This window comes from Corvus brachyrhynchos, unplaced genomic scaffold (assembly GCF_000691975.1).
Source record: "Corvus brachyrhynchos isolate BGI_N302 unplaced genomic scaffold, ASM69197v1 scaffold340, whole genome shotgun sequence".
NCBI lineage: Eukaryota > Metazoa > Chordata > Aves > Passeriformes > Corvidae > Corvus > Corvus brachyrhynchos.
Window position 1 is genome coordinate 1,481,820 of NW_008235987.1, and position 10,034 is coordinate 1,491,853.

Below are 10,034 nucleotides of genomic sequence, written 5' to 3' on the forward strand. Positions count from 1 at the left end.
CGCCCGGAGCAAACCGGGGCTGCCTGCACCCGGCGCTCCCGCGCAGGGCTGGGGACGCTCGCAGCTTCACCCCGAGCGTTTTGGGGGACCTTCGTGGCCCCCTGAGGGGATGTGAACTGCCAGCGGTGGGGTTGGACCCCCGGGGTGTTCTCATCTGGGTGCCTCTGGGATGTCACCACCATCCCTGCCTGTCCCGGATCTCGCTGTGCGCAGGTCCCCAGAGCCTGGGAATTTGGGGTCGGTGCCCTGCAAACCCCAGTGACGCTCATGAGGTGCCTCTGGACCTTCTTAGGGGGCGCTGGGTGCTTCTGGAGTGTCACCACCAATGTTTGAGCTCCCTGCCTGTCCCGGATCCCGCTGTGCAGTGATGCCCAGAACCTGGGAATTTGGGATTAGAGCCTTGCAAACCCCAGTGATGCTTGTGAGGTGCCTCTGGACTGCCACCACCGATGTTTGAGCTCCTGCTCATCCCAGATCCTTCTGTGCCATGGTCCCCAGAGCCTGGGAATTTGGGGTCGGTGTCCTGCAGAGCTCTGTGATGCCCGAGAGGCAGGGGATGCTGCTGCACCCCAGCTGCAAATCCTCTGCCTGCAGCGAGTGCAGCGTCTCCCAGCGTGCAGAGCGCTGTCCCTGCCTCTTGTGAAAGTGTTAAAAAATGCAACCCTTTAAGAGCTTCCAGATGTTCCGCTCGTGTCCTGGTGTTACCCAGCCCCATCCTCCAGAGCTGAAGGGGATCCTCAGCAGTGGGGTGAACTCTGGTGCCAAAGGGGCTTTCAGGGGAGGCCTCGGGGCTGCTGCTCCCTCTCCTCTTTCCCACATCACTCCAAACATTGGGTTTGGTGCCGAGGAAGAATCACTCACCCTCTGCTCCACCCCAGCCCGGCCCTTCCATTCACACCATGTTTTTTCTTCGCAGGGTCCGTGCTGAAGGCTCGGGGTGAGGGACAGAGGGGACAGCCAGGACACCCAGGAGCAGCTCCCCAGGAAGGAAACTGCAGCTGGACACACGGACAGCGGGGACCAGCAGCTCGGCCTGGGCAGCGATGGAACATCAGGGCTGTGAGAGGCTCTCCCCTCAGCGCCCACCACCAAAACCAGCTCCGTGCCCGCTCCTCCGGGACACTGCCGGGGCTCCACAGCCCCCTCCCAGGGGATTCCTCCAGGAGCTGAGCTCCTCCCGCGTGGAACTGGAAGGACTTAATGAGCTGCTCTCAGCTGGGCTTTGGGAATTATCCTTTTGGATCCTGGCGATGGATGGATGCTGAGGAGCTCTTGGCTCAAACAGGAGCTCAGTGCTTTTCTCCGGGAAGGACCAAGCGCTTGTCCCGTTTCCAGTGGATTTTTTTGGTCTTTTTTTTTACGCCTCCGCTCTTTTTTTGCTGCTTTTGGGGGTTTGGGTGTTTCCTGAGGACGCTGGAGCTGCGGTGGATCCTGTGGTGGGAGCTGGAGCCTTTGGAAGAGCAGGAGCTGAGCTGGTGATGCTGGGGTTTTAAACTGTCTGCCAGAGGCTCATCCTGTGCTGGGAGGGTCCTTCTGCCACACCTGCAGCATCCCACATGGATCCCAGCCCAGGTGGGACTAAGCGGGAGCAGGAAGGGGGGGAAGCCAGACCCCAGCAAGGGGAATGTCACAACGGGGGCAGCGTCACCCTCAGAGACAATTAAATTGCATTTAATAAACCCCACTGGCTCCGTGAGTGCTGGATGTTGTTTTCCCTTTGCCTTGGCTCAGCCACACTTCCAGGGGATTTTGGGGATGTCTTGGATTGTCCAGGAAACCTTGAGGAACTTCTGTCCTAACAAAGCTGGCCCAGGAGTTTATCACCTTTATTTTGCAGGAATGTTCTCCCCTGTCCTTTCCCCTTTCCAGCCTTTAACCACCACTGCCATCCCTGCCATCCCTCCCGCTCCAAAAGCTGCTGAGACGCAAATTTTTCCCCCTTAAATCCCGTTGTTAATTGTCCCTGGACTCTGTTCCCTCCTCCCCTGTGAGCACCGCGAGGTGCTGTGTGGAAATAGAACATAAAAGGGATATTTATATAGTGGAAATATCCTTCTGGGATCATTATTTTTTTAAGATTTAGAACATTATTTAACCAAAAAAAGGTGTCCTGACACATAAAAAGCACAGCGGCCTCATGAGCATGGATTCAGTGGAATTATTTGGGAGCAGCCAGGGTGACAGGAAGTTTCTCCCAGAATCATTGAGGTTGGAAAAGATCTCCGAGACTGAGTCCAAGCTGGGATTGATCCCCGCCTTGTCCATTAGAACAGAGCACCGAGCCCCTGCTCCCATCCTTTCCCAGCAGAATTCCCTGCCCGGGAGCTGCAGGGTCAATCCTGGAATGCTGCGTGGATCCATTGATTGGCACCGGGGCTGCTTTCAGCTGCAGGCCCCGCTCCAGGGACAGACCCAGGGATCGACTGGGGGGTGCCAGTGCTCGGATATGGCATTTCTGGGGTTCCTAAGGGATATTTCCCTCAAAGGCCGCTTGCCTTTGGCGTCCCCGTGCTCTGAGCAAACACGGCCGGGGAAGGGTGGGACTGGGCCTGTATTTACCTGGTGAGCAGCAGGAAAAGCAGCCTGTCCTTCCTCCCGGGAAACACGGGCTGGGAGCACGGAGAAATCCGGGGGATTTATGAGTTTGCTTTCCCAAATGCAAACACTATTAACCCTCGCTGCTCAGGCCCGGTGCTGCCTGTGGCCCTTTGTGTGCCTCGGGCTGCTCCGTGCTCGGCCAGGGCTGCTCCGGGAGTTTCTGCGGAACCACTTCTGTGTCCCTTTTGCTCTGGATTGATCCCACCCGGGGCTGAGCAGGCGGATCTGCCGCGCTCCAGCATCTCCCAGCTCCCCTCCGGCGTGTCCTGATCCTCCCGGTGCCCTCGGGACAGTTCCCGGCTGCTGTTTGGGTTTGTGGGGCCAGCCCGGAGCAGCTGAGAGCTCCTGGGGCTCGTTTGCTCGGTGAAGGGTGACACAGGATCCTGCTGGAGAGAATCCTGGAATGGTTGGGTTGGAAGGGACCTTAAATCCCATCCAGTTCCACAGGGACACCTTCCACTATCCCAGGTTATTCCAGCCTGGCTTAGGCACTGCCAGGGATCCCTGTGCCAGGGCCTGCCCGCCCTCACAGGGAGGAATTCCTTCCCAATATCCCATCTAAATCTTCCCTCCTTCACCCTAAAGCCACTTCCCAGTAATTCCCTGTGGGGCAATCCCTGAGCCAGCTCCTGGGAATGCCATCCATGGCCACCCCAGGCATGGCTGGAAGTGCAGGAGCTGTTGGGAGCAGGGCTGTGAGGGATGGCCTGGAGGAGCCACAGTTACTTTTCCTGGGATTGTTGGTGTGAGGATCCCATTCCGTAGGAGGCTCAGCGGGCAGAGGGCCCTTCCTTGCTTGGGGAAAAGGGGGAGCAGAGTCCAGCTGGGATGGGGACAGGGAGGGATTAATTTTGCTTGTTTCAGGTTGATTAAAGACGAAGTTAAAATCCAGGAGCCATCGCAGGGAGGAGGAAAAGGAGGAGGAGGAGAAAGAGGAGAGAGCAGCTGAGGGGGGAGCACAGACCAACCCCAGCCACCCCCCCCACTCCCAATTTTCCATCCCCATCCCATTTCTGCCCTGTTCCATCTGTCCCTCCCCAGCTGGGCTGTATTTCCAGGCAGTCAGGGATGCTCATCTGGATGTTATTTTCCCTCTGGGAATGGTAAAACGCATCTGCTGGAGCTGCTGCCAGCTTGGGGGGGATTTCCAGCCCCTGCTTGGGTCCTGGAGCTGCTGGGGTGTGGATTTGGAGGTGCTGTGCCTCATCCCGTTTGTTGTGACAGCTTAGCGGGGTCGGGATTGCTGTGGGTGTGTGAGGGATGCATCCCCTGGGATGCTGCAGGGCCACACCCACAGGGACACTTGGAAGCTTCCAGAAAACACCCTCAGGGCTGGGGCAGGGCTGGTTGGGCTTCTCTGCATCACGGAATGGTTTAGATTGGAAAAACCCTTTTGGATCACGGGGTTCACCCAGCCCTCCCAAGGCCAGCCCAACCCCCGGGGCTGTGCCTTCAGCTGGAGCCTCCAGAGCTCTTGGAGGGGGTTCTCAGCCCCTTTTCCATCACCCAGCCTCTCCCAAAGTGTCTGGTTTTAATTGTTAAAGCCCCAGAGGTGTCACAGCGAGGTTTGGGATCACAGGGATCTCGAGGCTCTCCCCCTGCCAGCTGCACTCCGGCCTGGCACAGCTTTGGTGCCAGCTTCATTCTGCTTTAATGCTGAGCACCTGGGGGCAATTCCCGATCCCAGATCCCTTGGGAGTGCCCCAAACCCATCCAGGTGTCCCTCATTCTGGTGTCAGCTAAAAGCTCAGCCCCGCAGGGGGGTGGTGCTCTGTGGGGAGGGGGCAGCTGGGTCCTGGGGGGCTGAGGGGTTTTGCCGTGCTGGGGCAGGGAGGGGAGGCTGGACCCCTGCTCCTGGATTTTCCACTTTGGTTTTGGCTGTGGGAGGGGGGTTCTGGGCCCGTGCGATGTTGCCACGGGATTTCATGTATGGAGAGGGTGGAACCCAGCGGTGGAATCGCTGATTGTTGGTTTTTGTGCTTTGGACAACACAGCTGAGCAAAGCCCAGCCCGCTGCCTGTTCATGAAGGGGCCGAGCCTTTGTCTTTTCCTGGAAAAATCCTTTCCAGGCATCCCAGGATTTGCTCAGTAGGGCCGAGCTTAGAAAACAGGGTGGGAAAGGGGTAGATTTCCCTCCATCAGCCATTCCCCAGCTATTCCTACAACTCATTCCACCTCTTGCTTGTCCCTCCTCTCTCCCATCTTGTGCACAGAGACTCCTTTGGGGAATTCTGATGGACTGCAAGGAATTCCCTGGCTCCTCCTCCAGGCTGGGTGTGTTTTGGGCTGCCAAAGCCCCTCTCCAAGGGAAGGCTGGGCAGCCTTGACCCCAATCCCCCAGGAAGGGGAATTAACCCCAAAGCTGCTCTGAGCTAAGCTTGGGTGCTCTCATGGAGAGGAAATTCTCCTGCTGGGAGAGGGCTCTGCTCCCTTCCAATGGGGATTTCTTGGAGCAGGGAGCCGTGCTCAGGATGAGTTGCCCCCAGTCCCACCTCTGGGAGGACTGGTCCTGCTCCCCGCTGCTCCTGCTGATGTTTTCTGGGTGCGTGGAATGGCAAAGCCTTCCCAGAGCGTGGCCTGACGTCCTCCCCCTCTTCAAATTAAGTGCCAGCCCTGCCTCAGCCTAATTAAAACCAGCAAAGAGGACTGGGCCAAGCTGTAAAATTCTAGGACAGTTTTATGTGGAGCAATTAAAAGGAAGGTAAAAAAAAAATTGTTAAGAAATTAAACACTAATTTCTTTTTTTTTTTTTTTGGCCAGCTGAGCTGTTTTGGCAGCGGGGCTGTGAGGGGGATGCAAAACCTGGGATGGTCGGTTCCCTGCTGCCATAAATCTGCTGGATCAAATGTTCCCGTGCTTTTGAGGCCTGTAACTCATCTGCTGCCAATTAACCTAAATCACATTTTTTTAATTAAAATCCGAGGCCTGGTGCAGAGGGGGAGGCAGAGGCAGGGCCTGGGCGTCGCAGCGAGGTGGAAATATCTGTTTTAAAAGGTGTGATCCCATTTTAGTGCTTTCCATATAAAACGGGATGTAAATGCCCTGGCTCTGGGGAGCTGTAGGAGCCCGGCTGAGCAAGGATCCCTGGCCTGAGGGGTTACCAGGGAATCCCACCTGGGAAGCTTCAAGGAGCCATGGGAACTCCCTGACTGCAGGAAAATCCTTTGGGTTGAATTTTTTGCCCCAATTCCCTTCGAGGGTTGGACATTCTGGGCAGGGGCTGCCCAAGGTGTGAGGGCTCCTTTGTGCTCCAGGGAAGGGGGAAGGATCCCGGGGTTTGGCGATGGGAATGGGTGGCTTGCATAATACCTGGAATAATTGGATGGGGAAGGAAGCCGCCGCTTCCTCTCTCTGTGTCTGGTCTTGCTCCCGAGCGTTTTCTCTCGTGCTTGGAAAGGGAAAACAGCGTTGGGAAAGAGGGGAGGAAGGGCAGGGCTGGGAGCGCACGGCTCCTTTCCTACCCGCGGCCACCCTGCCTTAAAAACCACAAAAAGGGGGATAAAACCTTCCCGGATGGGACAGAGAGGGTGAGGAGCTGCTCCTGGCCCCAGGAGGAGGAAATGTTCCCTGTGTCCCTGCACTCTTCCTGGAGCTGGGTCCCTGCAGGATCCAGATTATTTTGGGAATGAGTGGCCCGTAAATTCCGGGGGGTGTAGCACAGGGGCTTCAGAAATCCTCCTGGATAATTCCATGCTGGAAAAGGAGCTTCATCTCCCTGCCCGCAGGCTCTGCAGGAGCTTCCTGCGATGGGGAGAGGACACTCGTGGTCTTCCCACCTCTCCCCACAGCAGGATGTGCTTCCAAGACCTCTGGAGACTCTGTGGTCTCATCCTGTAATTCCAATTATTCCCCTATCCGCCCCCAAAAATCGCTCGGGGCTCCCTGTTCTGCCAACAAGCCCCTGCAGGTTTTCCTGTTAGGAAAGCCAGGCTTTATTAATATCCATAATGTTAATTGCTGTAATTGGGAGCTGGCTGCCCGCTGCCGGGGATGTGGGTGTGGAAGCACTGCGGGAATGTTCTCCTGGCGAGGGGAGGAAGCTCCTGCGCTTATCGCGGCGATGGGGTTGTGGGTTTGGGCTCGGGTGCTGAAAGAACAATGAGGAACCCAAATGGGTCTCCTTGGTTTAGGCTAAAATTCCAACCGGGCGGGGATTTAAATGTTAATTAGTGCCTGCTAATTAAGCAGTGCCCCAGGCAAAGCTGGTGATTTACATGGATTTAACCCTCCTTCAGTGGTCACCCTGCGCCCCAAAGTGGCCCCAGTGACGTCCAGGGGCCCAGTGTGCCCCCCAGCCTGGCAATGCCAGCCTTGGAGGGTGAACGGTGCCACCAGTGCTGGGCCCAGCCGGGGGTTTCTGGCTCCAGGGGAGGATTATTCCAAGGGGAGAATGAAGCATTTCCTGATTTCTCTCCTTTTCGGCCCTTCCCCTCGCGCAGCCAGTGGAATTCCTTTCGGGAGAGGGCGGGGGGGGGCAGTAAATCTGATTTAATCGCGGTGACACAACCGCACGGCCTCGGGGCGCGGGGGGTTAATCTGCTCCGGGGGGAGCCGCTGGCACGAGCGGGGCTGCGCATGACGGGCTTAGGGCAGTGCCACGCACGGGCATTCCCGGCCTCTGGAATGACCTGGGCGTCCCCAGATGGGATAGGGAAAAGGAGGGGGATGGTGGTCCTCAGCTCTGCGCTGCACGGAGTTTTTTGGGAGTTTTCCTGCTGGGATCCAGGCACAGGGAGGGTTTGCTTGGAATGCCCATCCCTGGAAGGGTTCAAGGCTGGATGGGCTTGGAGCAGCCTGGGATAGTGGGAGGTGTCCTTGCCCATGGAACCAGCTGAGCTTTAGGATCATCCCACCCGAACCATTCCATGACCTCGCGTCTCTTGTACAGATCCCGATGGAGAAACCTTTCTTCCTCCTCTCCTGAGGAACCTCCACCTCCTGCATCCCAGTTCTGCTTTTCCCTGAACGTTTCCCTCTGTGCCTTCCATGTGCTGCTGTGACTTTGTCACCTTTGGGGACAGCCTGGAGTGGAAAACTGGGAGGGATTTTTGGGCATCCCCGAAGGTTTCCTGAGAGGCTTCCCTGGCATGGCTGGAGGAGCCCTGGGGATGTGCAAAGCAAACCAGGAGCTCCAAACCACAAGGTTTTAAAGAAAAAACCCAACCCCAATAACCCAAGAATCCATTTTGAGGTTCTTTTTGTTTAACTTCTGGGATTTGAGCTGAGACTGGAGCTGCTGTTTGCTGCGAGGTCTGGGAGGTTTCTGTGCAAGGGAAAATCAAACACTCTGGGATTTGTGGGAATTTTGCTGTGGAAGTCGGAGCAGTGACGGGGATGGGCAGCACTGCTGGGGAGAGGTTTTGGGGAAGAACAGTGAGGGAGCAGCTCAGGTGGGATGGGATTGGCCAGGGAGAGGGCGATTTTTTGGTGTCCATCTCATGGATTTAGGGGTGTTGTGGGTCAGAGCCTTCCCGAGGCCTTCAGGTCTTGTGTGTGTTGTCCTCTGGGAAAAATCTCTTGGAGTGAGGCGATGCTGGTGGCCCTCATGGAAGAATGGATTCCTTTCAGCTTCCTAACTTGGAGAAGTTTGTGAGAAATAAGGAAGAGCCCCTTTGGAAAATCCACCTGCCAGGTTCCTGGTGATTGTGTCCAGCACCAGGATCCGAGTGGGAGCTGGAAACACCTCAGCCCTGCTGAGGGGCAGCCAGGCTTTGTCCCTGCTCTCCTTGGGATGATATTGGGGTTTGCCTAATGAAAACCACGGAGCGTTATTGTGGGAATGACAGAGAATCAACGAGATGAAATCTGGGGGAAGGCCTGGCCGGGGCCATCTAATCCAGCCCAGCCCCGCTGCCCTCTGAGCTCTCCTGTACAGTTTGAGGTGCCCTGGGGATGTGTTTGCTCCCTGCTCCCGAAAGGAATCTTCCCGTGGCTTATCAGGGAGCTGTTTGTAGGAACGAGCCGGCTGGATCCATCCCCGTCCTGCTGCTCTCCCCTTCCCACAGCTGTGTTTCCTGCAGCGCTGGATTTACTGCCAGCCCTGGCAGCTTCTCCTCGCTCCGACCTCGCTGCTTGAGGGGATGTGCCCAGGGAAGGTGCCCTTGGGTGCTGGAAATCGGAGTTTCCTCCTCCCTGCACTGCCGCTTTCTGAGGATTCATCCCGGCAGTTTTTTGGGATGGACTGGAGCGTTGGCCCTTCTGCCCGTGCAGAGGGGCTGCAGGATGCTTCTGGGAAGTTGGGATTTGCATTTTGGGGCATCCCGCATGGCCTCTGTGGTTGTGGATTGTTGCCTACTTCACTCCAGAGGTTCTGGAGCAGGAAACGGGGCTTGGTGGAACCCCTGAAAACTGGGAAGTAGCAGGAGAAAATCCTCCAAAGAGCTTTTTCCTGCTGTTCCTGCTGGAAGCCCCGAGTTGCTCCGTGGTTTTTAAGGCTCTCACTCTGGGCTTCCTTCTCCTCCCACGGTGATCCCTCTGCCAACAGCTCCATCCCAGCTCCAGGAAGCTTGGCCAGCCAGGACCTGGTGCCGTTGTGCTGCCAGGACCCTGCTCCCTGTGCTTTCCCCTCTGTTTGGAGGGAATGTCCTTCTCTTCAATATCCTGGGATGACTAGAATGCTTTTGGGGAAAACCTGCTGCTTCCTCCTCTCTGAATGTGGGAAAGGGAGCTCCCGAGTGCTGAGGGCGGTGGGAACAGGAGATCAGCCCTTGGTGGGAGGGAGAAAAGCATCCATAAATGCAGAGGCCAAACCACTGGGGTATCCCTGCATCCCTGGGGCTGGAGCAGGACAAGGAGCTGCAAACGGCTGGGATGAGGAGGAGGATGGTGGGCGAGGATTTTTGGGGAGTGGGAGAAAGGATGAATCCCCATCCTGGAGCAGAGTGGTGGAACATGGAACGGCCACTGCCACCACAGAGAGGTGGGAAGGGTCTGCACGGAGCCCGCAGGGAATTGCCCATGGATAAGGCTGAGGATGGCACGAGCCGGGAGCTCCTGTGCTGGACAAAGCCCCGTTCCCAGTGCCCCCAGCTCCTGTTTGCCCTGGGGCAAGGTGCTGATGTCTCCCTGGCCGCATCCTGGAGGGTTTTGTGTGGGTTTGGCTCGTGCCAGGATGTCTGGGTGTGGGAAAGGAGCCTCCCTGCGCTCCGCTGCTAATGCCTCGTTAAACAGCGCCTGTTGCTGCACCTTGTCCTGGGGAATGGGGCTGCTCAGAGTGAAAATGAGGATTTTTTCCCCCCCTCTGGAAGAGCCCTTCTCCCTGCCCGTGTGCCAGGGGTGTCTGGGGGCTGAGGGCTGCCAAACACCCATCAGTGCCCGGGTTGTGAACCGAGGCTGGCGCTGGGAACCCTCACCTGGGCAGTGACACAGATCCCGGGAGGTTCGCTGTGCGCCGGGAGTGAACATTCCTGTGGTGCAGGAAATCCAATCCTCGGGAG

General features: G+C 57.1%; 1 long non-coding RNA gene across 1 annotated transcript in view; it reads left to right on the forward strand.

Annotated features, from left to right (window-relative positions):
• Positions 1-1,696, forward strand: part of LOC108445718 — a 35,969-nt gene extending 34,273 nt beyond the window's left edge. Inside the window, exon 2 of the long non-coding RNA XR_001860673.1 lies at positions 917-1,696. This is a non-coding gene — a long non-coding RNA (uncharacterized LOC108445718). The remainder of the gene's footprint in view (positions 1-916) is intronic.
• Positions 1,697-10,034: the final 8,338 nt, after the last annotated feature.